This window comes from Podarcis tiliguerta, assembly GCF_965153285.1.
Source record: "Podarcis tiliguerta genome assembly, chromosome: 2".
In the NCBI taxonomy this organism is placed as follows: Eukaryota; Metazoa; Chordata; class Lepidosauria; order Squamata; family Lacertidae; genus Podarcis; species Podarcis tiliguerta.
This window is the reverse complement of record NC_139535.1, coordinates 109,088,970-109,104,068: the sequence shown is the minus strand read 5'-3', so window position 1 is coordinate 109,104,068 and position 15,099 is coordinate 109,088,970. Positions and strand designations below refer to the sequence as shown.

General features: G+C 46.8%; 1 protein-coding gene and 1 long non-coding RNA gene across 2 annotated transcripts in view; both read right to left on the bottom strand.

Moving 5' to 3' along the window:
* The window catches only part of LOC310671834, an 80,495-nt gene extending 69,771 nt beyond the window's left edge, over positions 1-10,724 (bottom strand). Inside the window, exon 1 of the long non-coding RNA XR_014508241.1 lies at positions 10,381-10,724. This is a non-coding gene — a long non-coding RNA (uncharacterized lncRNA). The remainder of the gene's footprint in view (positions 1-10,380) is intronic.
* The window catches only part of MYG1 (MYG1 exonuclease), a 225,535-nt gene that overhangs the window by 99,155 nt on the left and 111,281 nt on the right, over positions 1-15,099 (bottom strand). The window lies entirely within an intron of this gene.

Sequence of the window (15,099 nt, the reverse complement as noted above, 5' to 3'; positions counted from 1 at the left end):
ACCTCCCTTTGATCTCTCTCGCAAATTTCCCAGCACAAAGAGTCGAAGGAATTCCCCAGGGAGCAATGGCACCATCCCTTCTTGCCAAGATTTTAGAAGTGGGTTTCTCAACTCACGGGTCACAGACCAAAAATGAGTCAACAGGATGTGAAAAAGGACGACGCTTGTTGTTGTGTTTTGTTTTCCCCAATTCCTTGGCTGTGAGAATTCGGCTGGGTTTTCTACGCGGTACCTGACTCCAGAAAAACAAAGATCAGCATTAAGTGGTCTAGATTCCAGCACAATTTGATGATACTTGAATTAAGTTTCATTCAGGGCAATATACTTAAGTAACGTCGTCTCAAGGAAAGCTACGGTAGAAATTTTTGCGAGGGTTGGCCCCAGTCTTTAGGCTGAGTGACACAGCCTGCCACAGATGGTGGATTTTGGGGGAAGCATTAAAGACCAGCACGTTTTTTATGGGGGGGTACTATTATTTACAGTAATCATATTCATGTTTACTCACGAGTACGTTCCACTGAGCTTCCAATTACTGCATAGGGAACCGTGGTGTTTTTTATTACATTTTACTGCCACTGGAGGGGGCACCATATGACTTCTGGCTCACCAAACTTTCTTGGGCTTGACTCTCTCTGAGGACCAAGCAACACTCTCTCAATTTGGACTCCAAGCAGCGAGGAAAAGCACACACGCCCTGTCACACTTCTTTGAAGTCTCTCAGCCCCACTCACCTCACAGAGTGTTTGTTGTGGGGGAGGAAGGGAAAGGAGAATGTTAGCCGCTTTGAGGCTCCTGAAGGGGAGTGAAAGGTGGGATATCAAATCCAATCCAAACTCTTTTTAAAATGAGAAAAGCTCCTCGTTTCAAGTGTGGATTGTGACCTCATGAGATGGTTGGGTTTTGAACCGTTCCCAAGGAGTTTTGGTTACAATCTCAGAACTGGACACAGAGACTTATTTAATACCTAGACAGAGTCCCTACCGCGAGCCAGGAGGAAAGAAGGATATAGGTAGCATGTGAAGTAACCCCTGTCAGTGTAGAGAATACAGTCGTACCTTGGTTGTTGAACACCTTGGTACTCGTCTGTTTTGGATCCCGAACGTTGCAAAGCCGGAAGTGACTGTTCCGGTTTGCGAATATTCTTTGGAAGCTGAACGTCTGACGGGGCTGCCGCGCCTTTGTTTCTGAACATTTTGGAAGTCGAACGGACTTGGCTTCCATTCGAATGGTTTCCATTCGACTTCCGAGGTACCACTGTACAGTGGTACCTCGGGTTACATACGCTTCAGGTTACATACACTTCAGGTTACAGACTCCACTAACCCAGAAATAGTGCTTCAGGTTAAGAACTTTGCTTCAGGATGAGAACAGAAATCGTGCTCCGGCGGCACGGCAGCAGCAGGAGGCCCCATTATCTAAAGTGGTGCTTCAGGTTAAGAACAATTTCAGGTTAAGTACAGACCTCCGGAACGAATTAAGTACTTAACCTGAGGTACCACTGTACTAAGTTAGGTGGACCTAATGATCTGATTCAACATAAGGCAGCTTCTTATGAAAACCTAAGTGGTTTGGCTTTGGTACTCAAAATGGCTGGAACCTGGTCAAGAAGAATATGAGTCCTTCTGTACATTATATCAAGTTTCACCACATTCTGCTTCAAAGCACAGTACAGAGAACATCCTGTGAGGAGACTAGACAATGCAGTCTCCTCATACTAAAACTGCAACTCCGAGGGAGGATCTGTGTTAGACAACTTGCCAGAAAAAAAGGCGTGACATAAATATTGCAGTAAAGTTGCAAATCTATGGCAGGGATAGACAACGCGGTGCCCTCCAGATGTGTTGGAATATAACCCCCATTATGCTTGACCGATGGCTGGGGTTGATGCACTTTAAAGCCCACAATTTCTGGCCTTTGGCCTAAGGCTTTTCTATATAAGAGCTTGCAAGCTTGAAAGTTCATTGGCTCAAGGGAGAAAAGTGGCAAAGGATAAGGACCATAGCTCTAAGAACAGACTACATTTTTTTGCATGTAAAAGCCCCAGGTTCAATCCTGAACTTCTCCTAGTTAAAAAGAATGGGAAAGACCTCTGCAGAAGAGACGCAGCAAATCAGGATAAAAGAAGGGCATTTTTTCAGCCGAAACTCCATGGAACTCATTGGGCGCCATTTGCATTCTAAGAGAATGAGAGAGGTGTTCATGGTGAGTTGCCACACTTCTTTTTCTAGAAAAATAACATGGGGTAAATGGCACAAGGGGAGATGGAACAATGGTCTGCCTCTTAAGACAGCACCTTTTATCTAGGACCTGTAAAAAGGAGGTCTGTGTAGCAGGCTGTGCTGCCTTTCCCGTTCCTCTGATCAATGATGATGATGATAATTTATACCCCACCCATCTGGCTGGGTTTCCCCAGCCACTCTGGGCAGCTCCCAACAAAATTAATGATGATAAAGAAGGGATAAAACATCAGTCATGAAAAACTTCCCTAAAGAGGGCTGCCTTCAGATGTCTTCTAAAAGTCAGATAGTTGTTTATTTCTTTGACATCTGATGGGAGGGCGTTCCACAGGGTGGGTGTCACTACCGAGAAGGCCCTCTGCCTGGTTCCCTGTAACGTTGCTTCTTGCAGTGAGGGAACCGCCAGAAGGCCCTCGGAGCTGGACCTCAGTGTCTGGGCTGGACGATGGGGGTGGAGACACTCCTTCAGGTGTACTTTAGGGTTTTAAAGGTCTACTGCCTGTACCAAGGATGGGGTGTGTGAGAGACAGATCTGCTCTGTTGCTGTGTGGCTTGAATATGCCAAATTATACCTGAGCCTCATCAAAGGCTCTCTGAGGAAAGGTTTGCTTGCGCTGGAAGTTACCTCATTCTACTCTACCTGCTTTGGATGAGTTGTGCTTTAGAAGGCGGCCTATTCCTTTTAAAAAATAAAACAATAGTATGATTTGGGTTCCTTTGGCTGAACAGAATATCTGCCTTTGGTTGTCTGCATCTGCTCTGTGTTGTTCTTCCTTATATTCATATGGGGTATAGATCCCCCCTTTGTTTCTTTATAATCTTTCAGAGGACATGTGCCTCTTGTGCTGCTTGCAATACAGCTAGCATCTCAGTGCCAAATTCTTGCTGCGGAAGCAACTGGGCTTCTCTCCCCACCCCATCAGGTGGAAAATAGATTCACCTGGGCATATATATAAAGTCCTGATTTACTCCCTTGTAGGTGTGTAGAAAGGGACGCGGGTGGCTCTGTGGGCTAAACCACAGAGCCTAGGGCTTGCCGATCAGAAGGTCGGCGGTTCGAATCCCCACGACGGGGTGAGCTCCCATTGTTTGGGCCTTCTCCTGCCAACCTAGCAGTTCAAAAGCATGTCAAAATGCAAGTAGATGAATAGGTGCCACTCCAGCGGGAAGGTAAACGGCGTTTCCATGTGCTGCTCTGGTTCGCCAGAAGCGGCTTAGTCATGCTGGCCACATGACCCGGAAGCTGTACGCCGGCTCCCTCGGCCTGTAGAACGAGATGAGCGTGCAACCCCAGAGTCGGTCATGACTGGATCTAATGGTCAGGGGTCCCTTTACCCTTTACCTTTTTAGGTGTGTAGAAGTTGCCTTTTAACTTACACTGTTAGAAGAAAGACTAGTAAAGTAGTAAAGTTTGTGCTTTTCTTTGGAAATCGGGCATTGGCATATGGGTCCAATTTGTTTTAGCTTAAATGGAAGGGGTCAAGAGGGAAGGGTTTGGCCCACTGATACCCAGGAGTCCCTGGAAACCTGAGGCTGGCTCTGCATGCTTCTCTATGTGAAGCGTTTGGAGATTTTGTTGGACACCTGTCAAAACGTCATAAAATCATTGAATTGTACAGCTGGAAGGGAACCCAAGGATCATCTAGTCCAGTCCTCTGCATTACAGGAATTCTGCCCACAGCCCTCCCAGGATGGACTTGAACCACCAGCCTTCTTAACAACCAGACACACTGGCCCATTGCGCCACAGAAGGGCACATCGTTATAACATGGATCCAGTGTTCGAAATTCCCATTGTTCTAGGCACATTTTGCAATGGGGAATTTCATTAGCATGAGCAGTTTCTGAGCTCTGGGCTCAGTACTGTGGCTAAGATTTCAGATTAAAACTGCAGAGGGGAAGGAAAGGAGGACCTTTTTCTGCCTCCCCATTTCCAGCTACTCTCTGAAGACTTGAGAAGAGACCCTCTTAAGACTATTAGGGGAATGGGCAAAGGAAAGACTAGACCATGTGAAAAAGAAACATAATATTTTAGCTGCAGTTCATTTGTTTTCAGCTTTGTATTCTTGTTATTAAAAAAGCGTGCCTAGACATTCCGTTGTTACGCCCATAACCCAGGCTTAAGGTGCCATTTCCCACCTTGCTTTCATATCTAACACTGCACGGATCCTATCTGAGTCAGGTGAGCCACAAAGTGTAAGTGGCCATATTTATTTTGGGTAAGTTCCCTGTCTGAAAGGCCCTTGCTGATTCAGCCAGTATGAAGAGGTTGTATCTTCCAATATCCTTCTGTTTGTTGATTGGAAATACAGTGGTACCTCGGGTAACAGACGCTTCAGATTACAAACGCTTCAGGTTACAGACTCTGCTAACCCAGAAATAGTACCTCGGGTTAAGAGCTTTACCTCAGGATGAGAACAGAAACCGTGTGGCAGCAGCAGGAGGCCCCAGGTTAAGAACAGTTGCTTCAGGTTAAGAACAGTTTCAGGTTAAGAACGGACCTCCAGAATGAATTAAGTTCTTAACCCGAGGTACAACTGTAGTGCTGGGAATTCTCTGTCGGAGATCTTTAGGCTCACCCCTGCTACAGAACGATTGTTCCTAAAGGAGACAAAGTGATAGTGGAACCACTTATCTGTAATGCAGACAAAGTGACAGATGGTTCCTTGTGTTCTAGGCAACAAATGAACTAGACCAGAGGTCACCATTGTGGTGCCCGTGGGTGTAATAGTGCCCTTGAGGTCTTCCCTTGGCACCCACAAAGGCTCTGAGACCCCCTCTCACTGCCCTTGCCCTTTTCTCCCTTAAAAGGGGCATAGAACTGAAGGAGGAAGTTGGAGGAGTGACCTGCTTTCCCACTTCCTCCTTCACGTCTATGTGCTTTTTGAGGCTCGGGTTAATTCTCTTGGATCCGACTTTTACCTAGCTCCCTTGGAAAAGCAAAGCAGATTCCCACATTGTTAAGTTGTGGGTGAACATATCAGACGACACAGCGATTCTTCAAACAGCTCTTCTTTATTCAGATGCCAGAACAGAACTGAATTGAGGAGCTCAGTCAGCCTGCTTATATAGAGCTCCAGAACAATGTAACTGTTGCCATTTTCTAAAACTATCCAATCACTGAATGTCACTTTCGATCCTTCATTTGCATACAAACTATCCAATCACTGAACATCACTTTCGATCCTTCATTTGCATAACTATCTACAGTTTCCCCCTGCTGGCCCAGGGTGAGAACTTCAGTACATAACACATATAGATAAGATAAGATAAACTTTATTCGCATTAGCCAACGACCATAGCAACATAAAACAAGCAATATATACAAATAAAATATATAAAATATATACAGATAAAAAAAGACATCAGTGGGTAAAAAGGGCAATCAAATGGCCAAGATTATCGTTCAGATAGTGGCCCTTCATCTCATTGCACCCTCGATAAACCTAGCAACCTTTGCTGTTGTCTGATCATTTTGGTCTGATAAAAGAAAGAACAATGTGGCCTCAGATGGGTGGCCTGGGATGGTAAGTATGAGTGGGCTAGTGATCTCATTCCTCAGATCTTTATAAAGGGGACAGGACAGGAGAACATGAGCCACTGTTTCCAGATTGCCATCTCCACAGGGGCAGAGTCGTTCCTCAGTTGGAATCTTTTGGTATCTGCCTTCAAGTACGGCAGAGGGCATCACATCCAATCTGGCCAGTGTGAAGGCACGTCTGTATTTTGGGATAGTTAATTTATACAAATATGATGCCAGGAAATCAATATTTTCACTCTTTCTCTTATGGGGAGAGAAGTAACAAGAGGGGATGTGACCTGTGGCACTCCCCCCCCCCCAAATCCAGTGGTGCCGATGAGCCTTAAATCTTGGGCGACCCCTGGACCAAACTCTTCATGCCATCCTAGCGTGCCCAAGTGCCTTCATATTTTGTGAGTAACTGGGAGTCCTGGCGTTTCTCGCTTTTCCTAGGGCTGAAAGGGGTGCTTCCTTGCTTGGCACCTTGCCCAGCCCAGTAGCCAATAAGATGTGATAGCCAACCTTCCCCAAAGCCATTTTGGCCTACCTCCGGCCCCATTGGCTTGCCTGTGATCCGAAGGGGCTTCTGTTTGTGCTGCAGAAACCAGCAAGAATCTCCAGTCTGTTTGAACAGGCCACATTTGGCTCGGGAGAAGCAGATTTCGGGAGTGTAAGGCTAGGAATGTTTGCAGAGAATCCCAAGACGACGACAACAACGCCGGCAAATTAAAACGGCGCTGCCAAAATTGTGGGACACCAGACCTGTGTGAATAAGCCTGGCACTGAATGTCCCAGGAGAGTCTGTAGCCAGCAGGACTCTATTGATCTTGTCTGTGGTGAAAGCAAATGGATGCTAATGCCTCCCCACTCCAAGAAAGGTCCTGTCTCCATTTGCTGGTGATCTCGAGTCTGGGATGGGCTTGCTGTCTCCTCTCTTGGTTTTCTCAGAGTCCAGGAATGTCTCCAGGACACTGCAGAAAACCCACAAGCTGAAACCAACGAGCAAAAGTGAACATGACCTTGTTAGAAATGTAGCTGGTTCTACAGCTATGGGATTTGAAAGAAGGGCATAGCGATGCGGAGCCAGGTAGCACATCACTCGTTCCGACTCCTCCCAATCATGCCTTCATTGGATCAGGAGGGCAATCAGTGTTCATTGATTTATTCGTCATATAAATGCTACTTTCTCTGCCACGATGGTGGTGCGAAAATCAGGGCCTCCTGTGCCTTCAGGGTACGTTTTGAAGGCACTTGAGGCTATTGCCCACTGGATAAGAAACCAACTGGATAGCTCAGTTGGTTAGGGGATGGTGCTGATAAAGCCAAGGTTGCAGGTTTGATCCCCATATGGGACAGCTGCATATTCCTGCATTGCAGGGGGTTGGTCTAGATCAGGGGTCTGCAACCTTTAAGACAAAAAGAGCCACTTGGACCCATTTCTGAAGAAAAAAAATCTGGGAGCCGCAAAACTCGTCATTATAAAAATAACTTTTTTGTCACTTTTTTATTATTTCTTTGTTTGACCCCTCAGAATTACTCCTCCTCATAGAAATAAACGTTAAATTAACAAGTTACCTTTTTGTGTGTGTGTGTTCTTCACTCCCCTTCAAAACAGTGACCAGCGTACATGCACCCTTTCAATGCAGCGTACATGCCCCTTACAATGTAGTGGGCGGGCGGGCGGGAAGGTGACGTCAGGACGGTGCGTGACTAACGCACGCACCGCCCCCATGCGACGTCACAGCCAGTACAGCGCCCGCCACAGTGGGGAGTGTCGGGGCGCACAATGCGCCTCCTCCCTTCGCTAGTATCCGCCCCAGAGCCGTGGCAAAGGTGTAAAAGAGCCACATGCGGCTCCGGAGCCGCGGGTTGCAGACCCCTGGTCTAGATGATCCTCAGGGTCCCTTCCAACTCTACAATTCTGTGATTTATGATTCTATGAAACAAGCCTTGCTGAAGCTTGGCAGGTCTGGGCCCGGTCAATGCTTGGATGGGCGACCACCTGGGTGCCGTGTTTATGCTGCCTCGGGCTCGGTGATGGAAGGAATGTCAAATATAAATGCAAGAAAAATGTTTAATAAATAAATAAAACATCAAAATCAATCACCAGGGACACTTTTTACAGTTTAAAATTGGTATCAAAATAAACACAGCCCAAAAGACTCCAGCAGAAATCCTGGCCAAGCCCACTACCCAAACAGTTCCAATAGTCCTTAGCCAACATGCAGCTCCTTCTGAAAAGTCATGTGACCAGCTTGTGTCAAAAAGCCAGTAGAGACGTAGCCAAAATCGCTTCCGTTGGCACTGGATTCTGCTACAGAGAAAGCATCGCTCCCTAGCGGAGATGGGGGATCTGTATCCCTCCAGACGTTCTTGGTCTCCAGCTTGCATCAGACAACATGGCAAATAGCCAGGGGTGATGGGATTTGGAGTCCACCAACATCTGAAGAGCCATAGTCTCCTGATCCCTATGGAAGTATCAAGTTCCCAAAGAGGTCCCAAAGAATGAGCAGATTTATACTGCTGTCCAACTCTGGTCAAAGACAAGAGGAACCTATGACTTTCCAGATTTTGTCAGACTATAACTCCCATCATCCTTGATCACTGGTGATGCTGGCTTGGGCTCATGAAGACCTGCAGGGCCACAGGTTCCCTGCTTCTGCAATTTCAGCCAAAGCGATTTTGGTCCCCAAACCCTCCTCTGAACTCTGAGGCTTTTTCAAATCGAGTGTTGAATGTGCATTGTTTGTTGACTTGGTAATGTCAGTGTATATTTTATTGCTGTGGTTTATCGAAACATTTTGTGAACCGCTCTGGGACTTCTGGCACGGAAATTTCATAAATGAAAACGCACTACAAGAAATGCTCAGAGAGAGGCAACACCAGAAGATGTGGACTATGAACAACAAAAGAAGGCTGTTGCCTTTGTGTCTTGCTTGTAAGCTTCTCAGAAGTATCTGTTGGGAAGAGAAAGCTAGACAAACCTTTGGTTGGTTCAAGCAGGGCTTTTCTAGTGTTCTTAACACTCAGTCAGTTGGGTCAATATACAGTATTGGCTTTAAAAGCTGGGAGGTGAATAAGTCATTCCTTCACTCTTCCTTTCACACCAAGTGATCTACTAAGCCTCTAACCATAGTTTCACACTTCCACCTAAATCAGGAAAATGTGGGTAGCAGCTTCGGAATAAGCCAGGATATTAATCCAACTTCAAACCAGGGGTCAATACCCTATCAGGTTACAGTGGTACCTCAGGTTAAGTACTTAATTCGTTCCAGAGGTCATAGAATCATAGAATCATAGAATCATAGAGTTGGAAGAGACCACAAGGGCCATCGAGTCCAACCCCCTGCCAAGCAGGAAACACCATCAGAGCACTCCTGAAATATGGTTGTCAAGCCTCTGCTTAAAGACCTCTGAAGAAGGAGACTCCACCACACTCCTTGGCAGCAAATTCCACTGTCGAGCAGCTCTTACTGTCAGGAAGTTCTTCCTAAAGTTTAGGTGGAATCTTCTTTCTTGTAGTTTGGATCCATTGCTCCGTGTCCACTTCTCTGGAGCAGCAGAAAACAACCTTTCTCCCTCCTCTATGTGACCTCCTTTTATATATTTGAACATGGCTATCATATCACCCCTTAACCTCCTCTTCTCCAGGCTAAACATGCCCAGCTCCCTTAGCCGTTCCTCATAAGGCATCGTTTCCAGGCCTTTGACCATTTTGGTTGCCCTCCTCTGGACACGTTCCAGTTTGTCAGTGTCCTTCTTGAACTGTGGTGCCCAGAACTGGACACAGTACTCCAGGTGAGGTCTGACCAGAGCAGAATACAGTGGCACTATTCTTAACCTGAAACTGTTCTTAACCTGAAGTACCACTTTAGCTAATGGGGCCTCTTGCTGCTGCCGTGCCGCCGGAGCCCGATTTCTCTTCTCATCTTGAAGCAAAGTTCTTAACCTGAAGCACTATTTCTGGGTTAGCGGAGTCTGTAACCTGAAGCGTATGTAACCTGAAGCGTATGTAACCTGAGGTACCACTGTATAGATAAACTGGGTTAATGGAAGACTTCTAAGTTTGCTGGCACATGCTGTGAAAGGAAGATCAAGTGGGCTGTATGTTTGCTTCCCTATTGATTTGCTTCCAGCTTTCCAGAGGACAGGCTGCTCAGTCCAGGTTCAGTTTGAAGAACCCTAAGAAGGGAGCAGTGGTCATCTAGCCCAACCCCCTGCAATGCAGGACCTTTCTGCCCAATGTGGGGCTCAAACAGACAACCTTGAGACTAAGAGTCTCATGCTCTACCGAATGAGCCATCTCGCCTACCAGTGTTTGGGCACCTGGACAGTAGGCTGAGCAGGAACACAGTTCACCTGGTCACACCTGGTGAGCTGTATTGCATCTCTACTTAAATTCTATTAATTATTTCTAAATGTGCCTCTTTCTATTTAATTTGTATTAAGTATTTTTAAATGTGCACCTAGACATATAAATTAGATTTTGCACATTTTATACAGATTGTCCTCGCGTTTCCTAAATAAGTGGCTATGCTTGGACTGTACTACTGTATCTCCTTTCAGGCTATACCCAGCTTACAATGTAAGCCACATTTATGGGTCCCTACTAAGGCCAAGGGACGCGGGTGGCGCTGTGGGTTAAACCACAGAGCCTAGGGCTTGCCGATCAGAAGGTCGGCAGTTCGAATCCCTGTGACGGGGTGAGCTCCTGTTGCTCGGTCCCAGCTCCTGCCAACCTAGCAGTTCGAAAGCACGTCAAAGTGCAAGTAGATAAATAGGTACCACTCCGGCGGGAAGGTAAACGGCATTTCCATGCGCTGCTCTGGTTCGCCAGAAGCGGCTTAGTCATGCTGGCCACATGACCCGGAAGCTGTATGCCAGCTTCCTCGGCCAATGAAGCGAGATGAGCGCCGCAACCCCAGAGTCGGCCACGACTGGACCTAATGGTCAGGGGTCCCTTTCCCTTTCCCTTTACTAAGGCCAAGTCTCACTGCGGTGATAAACTTATCCTTCGCCCTCACATTTATTTTTCACAGGGACAGGCTCATATAGCCCAGGTTTCCCACCTCACTAGGCCTAAGTTACTGAAAGCTGGTCGGCCAGATGGTAGGGCTGTAAAAATGAATTTGTTGCATTGACTCTTGTATGCTTGCCAAAATCTGCACCCACATTCTGAACAAGCCAGTCTGGTTGAACAAATTGGCCATTGGGTGATTGAGCAATGGGGTGTTTTGATGAGTACATTATCTGCTTTTCACTAAGTTGTTGCTGCAGTGACCGAGGTCACCTGGCAGACTGCGCTCCACCCTTAGTTGCATTGTCGTTTGAGAACCTTATCTCCAATCCTGGGGTAAACAACTTTCTTTTGGCTGATGGTCAAGTTAGGATTTCTAAGTCATTGCCATGGGCCCACTCTTGACCACACCTCTCTCCCTTCTCCCAGCTGAGCCACCATGGAAAGAGGGAAAGTGTGCGCACGAATGTCACTTTTCCAGGGATCTGGGCAAAAATCAGATCTAGTGAAATGAACCAGAGCTTTGAAAAGCATAGAGATCTGAAAAAGGAAGCAGGAAAGAGTTTACATTTGCAGTGTTTACATTTCTTCCATTGAAATCAGTGTGACTTTAAAGAGCATAACACTTTTGGCTAGGTCTTGCTCCTAGCTTTCACAGTTGATTTCTCCTTGTGTTGACCTTGCTCGAAAGATTTACTGACAACCCCTGGTTTTTAATTGGTGTGTGTCTCTGTCGCAGGAGGCGGGCTTGAACGATGAAGCCCATCAGCGTTTTGCCTCACCGTAAAACTGCTACCTTTTGACCAAAAGTTTTACAAAGTCCGTTTTGCAAAACAACCCAAAAAGCGCATTTTCCAGCTTATTGTGGGCCCTGTTGACTTGTTATGCTTGGAAAAGACAGCCTACCCTGTCAGCATGACCGGAATCCTCATAAAAACAGCCCCAACTCAGGGAGAAAGAGATGGTATAAACCACAAATAACGAAATATGAAACATAGAAAAACACAGCTTCTAAGATGACAATTTCTCTTCAGGAGCAAACAAATTCCGAGTCAACTACACAACGAGCAGGAATAGAAATTACACTCCGCTTCTCCAGCAGGGTAGGAATCTACTAATTGACCTCAAGGCAAGTCGCTTGCTGGCTTTTGCAATAGAAGGCCTATGACTCATTGCTCATATTTGCTAGGCTGTAGCCCTAGTTCAAAAAGTCCCGAGGCAGTGGAAGAAGTTGCCACTGCAGAGCCTTCTGTCCTGTTCCCTTCCCAGGCTCTGTTGCTCACTGTCCTCCCACAGCTGCCACAGGCATTCAAAGTCCTGTTTGGCTCAGAGGATGGAGGAAAAGTAAACAGTGGGAACCAGGAAGGAATTGTGCAGAAGGCACAGTGATGGCTTCCCACTCAAGGTAAATGCCGGTTCTCTGGATTCCTAGCCCAACCCAGCAGGGCAGGCTGAGATTCTGGCAGGACAGCCTTCGCCAACCTGTTGTCCTTTAGGTGTTGTTAGACTACAACTCCCATCAGCCTCAGCCGTCCTGGCTGATGGGAGTTGTAGTCCAAAACAGCTAGAGGGCACCAAGGTGGTGAAGGTTGTGCTAGGTTAACAGTCTTAAAGAAGAGCTAGTGGTTAAGTACTTAATTTCTTTGACTGAAACAAAAATAAAGACTTGGGTTTGTGCTTATTTGAAAGTCCAGGTCATCTCAGACCACAATGGCCTTCCCTTCTAAATGCAGATAGGTAGGGGCTTCCACAATCCATGGTGGTGAATAGTTGACATATTAGATGTGTCTTCGAAGGCTCCAGTGATGAACTCCTTCCATACTAAACAGTCTTTGGTACTGATCCCTGGGGACGCGGGTGGCACTGTGGTCTAAACCACTGAGCCTCTTGGATTTGCCAATCAGAAGGTTGGCGGTTCGAATCCCCATGATGGGGTGAGCTCCCATTGCTCTGTTCTGGCTCCTGCCAACCTAGCAGTTTGAAAGCATACCAGTGCGAGTAGATAAATAGGTACCGCTGCAGCGGGAAGGTAAACGGCGTTTCCATGCGCTCTGGTTTCCGTCACAGTGTTCCGTTGCACCAGAAGTGGTTTAGCCATGCTGGCCACATGACCTGGAAAGCTATCGGTGGACAAATGCCAGCTCCTTCAGCCTGAAAACGAGATGAGTGCCACAACCCCTATAACCGCCTTTGACTGGGCTTAACCATCCAGGGGTCCTTGACCTTTTTTTTTACTGATTCCTGGCTCAAATTCAAGCATTGCTTGTTTAACGTCAGATCACTTGCTTCCCTTGAGCTACACAGACTTCCATGGCTTACAAGGCCTTCCATTCCTTCTGGGGTGCCCATGTGTTCTACTTTATAGAGAACAGTCCTCTATTTGAAGGGCTGACAGGGGGGCAGTCCTCTATTTTTCTTTCGTTCTTTCTTAACCCTTTACGCTCCAAGCAGTGCACAGTAAGATAAAATAGAGATAAAATCGGCTAAAACTGATCATAACATTGAAAAACTGACTTAAGACAACTGCTGAAGTTTTTTTGAGGCCTTCAGCATTTTTAAGGAGTCCTGTATTTGAATGGCTGTTTGCTTGAAGGCTGTTTCAAAGATATGGAACCCTAAAGAAGGGAGGAGAGCAAAAATGGGATTTTGAAGTTGTCCATCGACAGCCAACTGAGCAGACACAGAGGTCACTCCTAGTCAGCCTTTCCCACTAGGATGTTATACAGGTATTCTAGTAATTATTTCTACATTTGACTCTGTGAATATAAATCAGCACATGCAAAATTTATGCAAACATCTCGTTTTAGTGACACAAAACTGGACAATTTACTGTATTTTGCGCCCCATAGGATGCACCGGCCCATAGGACACACCTAGTTTTTTTTTTGGGGGGGGGGAATAAAGAAAAAAAATTATTTCCCCCCCCAGGTGCGGGGCTGGAAGAACCAGGTCGGGGAACAGTGGGAAGGTGCGCTCCGCCTCCCCGCTGTCCCCCGACCTTGTGGGGTTGGCGATGGGGAGAAGTGCGCTGAGCCCGGGACTGCAGGCAGCTCTGCGCGGCCATCGGGAGCCAGGCGGGACTTTGCGCCCCGCTCCCGATGGCCGTGCAGAGCTGCGCTGAGCCCAGGACTGCAGGCAGCTCTGCGCCATCGAAAGCCGGGCGGGACTTCGCGCCCAGCTCCCGATGGCCGTGCAGAGCTGCGCTGAGCCCAGGACTGCAGGCAGCTCTGCGCAACCCTCGGAGCCGGTCTCCCGAGGGTTGCGCAGAGCTTCCTGAAGCCTGGAGAGCGAGAGGGGTCTCTGCGTACCGGCTCCTCTTGCTCTCCGGGCTTCAGCGAAAGCCTGCATTCGCCCCATAGGACGCACACACATTTTCCCTTCATTTTTGGAGGGGAAAATGTGCGTCCTATAGGGCGAAAAATATGGTAGTTCTTCATTTGACAGCGCAAGGGACTGAGACTCAGTCAGCACCTGACTTGGAAGGGATCTGGCTTCCATTCAGCAGTGCCTGACCAGCAATCTATTAGGGTTCTTCAGGACTGCGTCACCCAGTTCCTAGGTGCCAATATCCAACAACTGTAGCCTGGATCCAAAAGGGATATTCACACATAGTTCCCATTTGATACCACATTGTGCCACTCAAAAGTTGGCATGTGAAGTTTGGATTTCAAATTTTGTTTTGGATAGTGGCATTTGTTATCTCAAAATGTGAGTGTGCTGTTGTACACTTGTCAATAACATTGTAAAGACCATGAGCTCTTGATTTTTACCTCTCTATGATTCTGGGATTGTCAATCTTGGTGCGCAGTATTTAAAGGCATATGAAGATACACAATATCAGGGCAATAAATATTTCTTGTAAGAAGTGCTGGCAGCCAACAATGGCAGCCCTATGTTAAGTTCTCCCTCTCTCCCTTTGGATGTTTTGCTGTGCTGTCCTGGCCGGGGCTGATGGGAATTGTAGCCCAAAACATCTGAGTGACAGCAGATTGGCAAAGGCTGACAAAGTGCAATTTACCTAGTATCCTGACAACCCATTGGTGGCAGCTAATAGCATTGAGTTGGGCTAGAGAATCACACAACTTAACAATGTTAGGACACAAGGGATTCGTTCCTACATGTTATTTTTTTATGTTGAAACACTTTGGAATGCCTTGTGCTTGTACTTGTGGATAACACATCTAAATCTTTAAACAAACTCTAAGTAATGTCCCAGTATGTTTATGAACTACGAAAGTGGTGGTGTTGGCCAGTATCCCTGTGGGTCATGACCATCTCCAAAGTACTTTTTGTAAGTTGGAATTGAAAGGTCATCTAGTACAGTGT